The sequence below is a fragment of the Saccopteryx leptura genome, chromosome 3 (genome assembly GCF_036850995.1).
Source record: "Saccopteryx leptura isolate mSacLep1 chromosome 3, mSacLep1_pri_phased_curated, whole genome shotgun sequence".
Taxonomy (NCBI): domain Eukaryota; kingdom Metazoa; phylum Chordata; class Mammalia; order Chiroptera; family Emballonuridae; genus Saccopteryx; species Saccopteryx leptura.
The window spans coordinates 78,053,864-78,059,618 of NC_089505.1; the positions used below are offsets into that span (position 1 = coordinate 78,053,864).

Consider the following 5,755-nt stretch of genomic DNA (forward strand, 5'->3'; position numbering starts at 1 on the left):
TGACAGTAAACAAAGTGTTTCTCTTCAGAAAAATCCACAAAAATTTGTTCATGCTTCCTGAAATGGGATACTTTACTGACCAGTGAAATACATTCTTTTCTTGAAGCCTGGAGCCTAGTAACTCAGCTGCTTTCTTTGACTCTCTTACTAAGTCATTCAGTTTGGGTTGGCTAAACTGCTGAGGGGTTAATGACTGCTTGGCATCAGAAGAAGACCCTTCAGATTCTACAACCATTTCCTCATGCATCTTATCAAAATACATTTGATCACCATGTTCACTTTCTTCATCCTTAGAATAAATAAAGCCATTGAAAACTGGAACAGGGAGTGCCTCAGAATGTGGGATAGGTCGTATTGCTGAAGGAATATTAGGATATGTGATCATATACTGTTTTGTTCTTGTCAATGCCCTTTGTATGGATCAGACAGAAATAACAGGGGAATTTGAAAATAGGCAATATATGCACGTGTCACAAATGATGAAATATCGCGCCTTTGACGTTGAAGTGTGTAACAGCCACATATATAACGGAAGATGTCAGGACTATTCTTACATTTACACCTACTCAAAGAAGCCATGATTCAATCTTAAAACAAGGAATATTAGGATATGTGATCATATACTGTTTTGTTCTTGTCAATGCCCTTTGTATGGATCAGATAGAAATAACGGGAATTTGAAAATAGGCAATATATGCACGTGTCACAAATGATGAAATATCGCACCTTTGATGTTGAAGTGTGTAACAGCCACATATATAACGGAAGATGTCAGGACTATTCTTACATTTACACCTACTCAAAGAAGCCATGATTCAATCTTAAAACAAAATAAGAGGGTGTTTTTATCAGATAATAATTTTTACATTTTAAAACAACTCCAATTATGTAAAAGTGATGTTTGTTAAACATTAATTGCCTTATGATTATGTTCAGTCTTAAGAGTTGTTGCCCTTTAACTCCAATTTAAAAACCAATGCATGCCATTAACTGTAACAATAAGAAATTAAAATTGCATAAAAACCAGAGCATGCACCAATAAACAGATGTTAGATTTGGAATCAGCGATGCAGAAATATATAGAAAAAGTTCTAAAGCCTCATGTAACAGAAAATGAAAAAAAAAATGTAATTCAGTCTGTGAAATGTCATTATGGCATAAAGTTTGGAAAAAAATCTTTCAATTTTAGGAATTTAGGTATTGATCAACTTACGACCTATGCTACTTAAGACTGTTCGACTTTACGACCACAATAGCTAGCCAAGACTGCTCTGCATCTGGCAGTGCAAGTGTTGTCCAGCTTGGCATACGACAGTGTGGACCAGCTTCTGGCAGCACTACCATCTCCATGTGCACCATTAAAACTGTTTTCCCAAACTCAGTACAGCAATTTGTGTTTTGTGTCTTGGATATTTTTCATCAAACTCCTCCCAAGATGTCTACCAATAGGAAATTGTCTTTGTCTACTGTTAGCTTCAGGGAGTACTGACATGCTGGGGCTGCCAAGAGTGTACAAGGTCCCTGTGATGCTGAGAACAAAGAGTTCAGCAACATCCTGCATTGAGTCAGAGACCCTTATCAGAAGTTTATGTTTGAAATTCTCCACTGAGTAATACTCCCCCTGTAACTGCACATGACCTCCCTAGCCAATGACTAACAGCCACATCAGCTTCTGTATGATGCTTGCTCATCCTAGATAGCCATCCTATAAAAAGGAGCCATTTTAGAAGCTCGTGGCTGCAGTGCTCCAGTCTCTTCGGAGGCGTGGGTTGCCTGCAGTCCCTGCGCAGGTTTGGGGGGCTGCAGTGTTCCCCTGTGTGGGTTACCTGCATCCCTGTGCAGGTTTGGGGGGCTGCAGTGTTCCCCTGTGTGGGTTACCTGCAGTCCCTGCACAGGTTTGGGGGGGCTGCAGTGCTCCCTTGCATGGGTTGCCTGCAGTCCCTGTGCAGGTCTGCAATAAAACTTATAAAATTCACTTTGGGTCTGCTGTAGTCTTTCTCACTAGGATGTAACAGATGGAGGCCGCAGCGATATTGGCCGTGTAAGACTCCTCCTCACGGAGTGGGCTGCAGCAGACATTGGTAGCTGGCCAGCCTCTGGCAGTTGCCATTTGGAAACTGAATTTGGCTGATTTGAAACATTTGGAGTCTTGAGACTGTTTGGTAAGGAAGCTTCCTCTTTGAATATTTGGAAACAGAGCTCTGGTTAGAAAAGGGTGTAGTGGAGCAGGCGGGACACCACCTGATTTCTCCCCACCCAGTCAGTCGGGGAACGCAGGATGCTGCCTTCTCCCTTTGGTTTTGGTTTAGAAGTTTTGTTTGTTTTGTGTGCATATTTGGTTTGTTTGTCTGCTACTAGAATGGCCAAGTTAAGAGCAGACTGGCCAAACCAAGAATTGCTAGACCCATAGAAAACATAGAGAGTCTAGCGTACTATCACCAGCACCCACCTGCAGGCAGGTGGCATGGTCAGTATGCAGCCAGTATAGCAGCAGAGGTAGAGAAAGAAAAGGCAGCCAGGCTGCAACTGGCTGCAGAAGAAGCGGCAGGCTCCCCTCACAGTTTCAGGCACTTGCCCCTCCCCCTTGGGCACCAGCTCAAGGGCTGAGCCACTGCTTAGTCAGGCAAAAGATAACAGTGCAGTAAGCTAGAGGTTATCATCACCTTGCTACAGCCCTCTGCCCTCCTCTGCTTTGGCTCCGGGGAATCCCCACCTCCTATCTGGAGCCAGACCCGAGGAGAAGATTTAGGGAATTATGGACCCTTCTAAACCCACTGCTTTAGGCTTCTTTAAATACAGGATACCCAATTTTGTTCTCTTAGTCAAGCCCCTCAGTGAGATCTTCTGAGTATGGCTTTTAAGGTCTATAATGACCAAGGAAGTAACAGAAAAGGCAAATAAGGCCCAAAAGAAGTCAGGAAATACCAACTTTTGGCTCCAGCGCCCTAAGGGGCTTGCTTCATAGCATTTCATCAAGGCCCTGCTCCAGAGTGGAAAGAAAGGTCATTGAACTGAAGCCTGCCAGGCTTCCCGGTCCCACCGGTTGACACACCTATGCTGTGGAAAGAGGGACATGAGAAGGTAAGCTGCCCCCTTGCTCCATGGAGGGAGGGTTCAGTCTCTTCTAGCCCTGCTCCAGCTACCTGTAACCTGACCTTGCCCAGCGTGCTGGGAATTGCCACTGAAGGCCTAAGGACATCGTTCAGGAGCCTAAGGTATTTCTTCCAAGTAGCAGATAAGCTAATAACACAAGGGCCATCTACTATGCCTTGCTTGAATATTTTAGTTTTATTTATCCCTCAAAGATCTCTACTGTGGGTATTGACAGTCTGGTTTTATTGCTTTATGTTTAGTGTATCCTTTATTTCTCTTATCTCAATGCCCCATGCCTATTATAGGCTGGGACCTGCTGCTAATTCCAGCTAGAAGCAGTGGTCACTAGGACTTAAACTCTAACTGCAAAGTGTAGAAATGTAACACCCTTTCCCTAAGTACTTACAGGTTTTATAGGTTACTGAGAAAACTGTTCAAAGACTGTCCAAGAGGCACTTCTAGCAGTACACCACCCAAGGACTGACTCCCACATAGACGGGTCCAGACACCATGATCCTGACTACTCCCACTACTGCCAAGGTAGAAGGCATACCCGCCTGGGTCCACCGCAGCCAGCTGAAGCTTGCAGTCCCAGCAGAGACACCTTTGTGGACAGCGAAGACTGACCCCGCCAACCCTTGTAAGCTGACCCTGAGAAGGACAGCATGCCCTGCTTCAGCCACAAACCAGAAGTTAACTGGTTCACACATGGCTAATGCCTAGAGAAACTCACTAAGGACCTCCTTTTAATTAGACTTTGGGGAGGGAGGGAAACTAAGGTAAAGGAAAGCCAAGTAAGTCATCCTAAGGTTTGATGCATGTACTGCTATGAGTCATACAGAAAGGGGGTGTAAGTCCCTTGGCTGAGAGAGAAGCTACAAGGTAAATGAAAGTTATGTATGTACTCATAGCTACCACTATAGAATAATCTGTGAATATTGGTCATGTGTCCAATAGGCTACTTAGGAAAAGGACACCTCCAAAAGCAATCTTTAAAAGAGGATTACTTAGTACTAACTTAGTCCTTGCTGAAGGTTAAGGTTTTTAGGAATTAAGAATTCTGATAAATTAGAAAGGAATTGTATGGTTTTGATAATAGAAGGTATAAGGTGTAGGTACTTTTGAAAAGAAAAGGAAAAGTAAGTTGTTATGAAGGCCAGTTATTTCTGGATAAGAAAGTGCATAAAAGTTGAAGGTTTATGTAAGTTGCAGAAGGTTTGTGTAAGTTGCAGAAGGTTTGTGCAAGTTGTAAGAAGTTAGTACAGAGAAGAAAAATGCAAGGCAGAAAGAAATTAGTCCGTAAAGCTTGTAGCACTAAGGGCATACTATCAGCGTGCCAGCACATACTAGGGAGGACCCCTGACCTAATTAGCTTATAGCTACAGCTAAAGTAGAAAATTCTCATGAGCCCCAGCCTTATGCCATTCTCCCCACTGATGAAGAATCAAGGATTTGATTTATGCCCAGAAGAGATGGGGGAATGTTAGATTCAGGGAGTACTGACATGCTGGGGCTGCCAAGAGTGTACAAGGTCCCTGTGATGCTGAAAACAAAGAGTTCAGCAACATCCTGCATTGAGTCAGAGACCCTTATCAGAAGTTTATGTTTGAAATTCTCCACTGAGTAATACCCCCCCTGTAACTGCGCACGACCTCCCTAGCCAATGACTAACAGCCACATCAGCTTCTGTATGATGCTTGCTCATCCTAGATAGCCATCCTATAAAAAGGAGCCATTTTAGAAGCTCGTGGCTGCAGTGCTCCAGTCTCTTCGGAGGCGTGGGTTGCCTGCAGTCCCTGCGCAGGTTTGGGGGGCTGCAGTGCTCCAGTCTCTTCAGAGGCGTGGGTTGCCTGCAGTCCCTGCGCAGGTTTGGGGGGCTGCAGTGTTCCCCTGTGTGGGTTACCTGCATCCCTGTGCAGGTTTGGGGGGCTGCAGTGTTCCCCTGTGTGGGTTACCTGCAGTGCTCCCTTGCATGGGTTGCCTGCAGTCCCTGTGCAGGTCTGCAATAAAACTTATAAAATTCACTTTGGGTCTGCTGTAGTCTTTCTCGCTAGGATGTAACATCTACGCCTCAGCCTGCCAAGAAGTACAAGTTTATATATTTTGATATGTTTTGCAATTGGGAAAATGTTTTTTATGGTATTTTTTACACCTGTATCTCGTACCAGTTGTACTGGTAATGCAGTGTTTCACTTAAACGTGATGAATGTAAAAATAAGAAACAAAATGGTGTAGAGATGATACAAATGGCATAAAATGAACAAAGAAAATTATATAACAATAATGATAGAAAATTATGATAAAATATGACTTAAATATTTTTATAACATCATTTCACAGTACTATATATATAGCCTACCCAATTTACGACCAAATTGTGTTAGGATCGGTTTGTCTGAACCAATTGTGGTCGTAGATCGAGCACTGGCTAGAACGACTAAGTTTAAACCAACACAGAAGAAAAGGCTATAACCAGTGAGAGCAGCAAGATGGAGTCAGGCCCCGCCCGAGCACCCGCCCCTCTCCATTCTGTCTTTCAGTTATAGACCCGCCTCCTATCACAACCCGCCAATTGCAGAAGCGCTCATTCAGGCAATAATCCCTGGTGGGGGGGGGTGGGGGTGAAGCAATGCGCACGCGCAGGTTATTACAGACAGGAAGT

At 43.9% G+C, this 5,755-nt stretch overlaps 1 protein-coding gene, 1 long non-coding RNA gene and 1 pseudogene across 5 annotated transcripts in view; 2 read left to right on the plus strand and 1 right to left on the minus strand.

The window, feature by feature from the left end:
• Positions 1–5,755, plus strand: part of LOC136399334 (zinc finger protein 91-like) — a 944,498-nt gene that overhangs the window by 420,189 nt on the left and 518,554 nt on the right. The window lies entirely within an intron of this gene.
• The window catches only part of LOC136399322 (zinc finger protein 91-like), a 388,962-nt pseudogene that overhangs the window by 217,255 nt on the left and 165,952 nt on the right, over positions 1–5,755 (minus strand).
• On the plus strand, positions 1,520–3,482 carry LOC136399380 (uncharacterized). Its single transcript, XR_010750143.1, has 3 exons — positions 1,520–1,790; positions 1,843–2,162; positions 2,823–3,482. It is a non-coding gene; the product is annotated as an uncharacterized lncRNA (long non-coding RNA).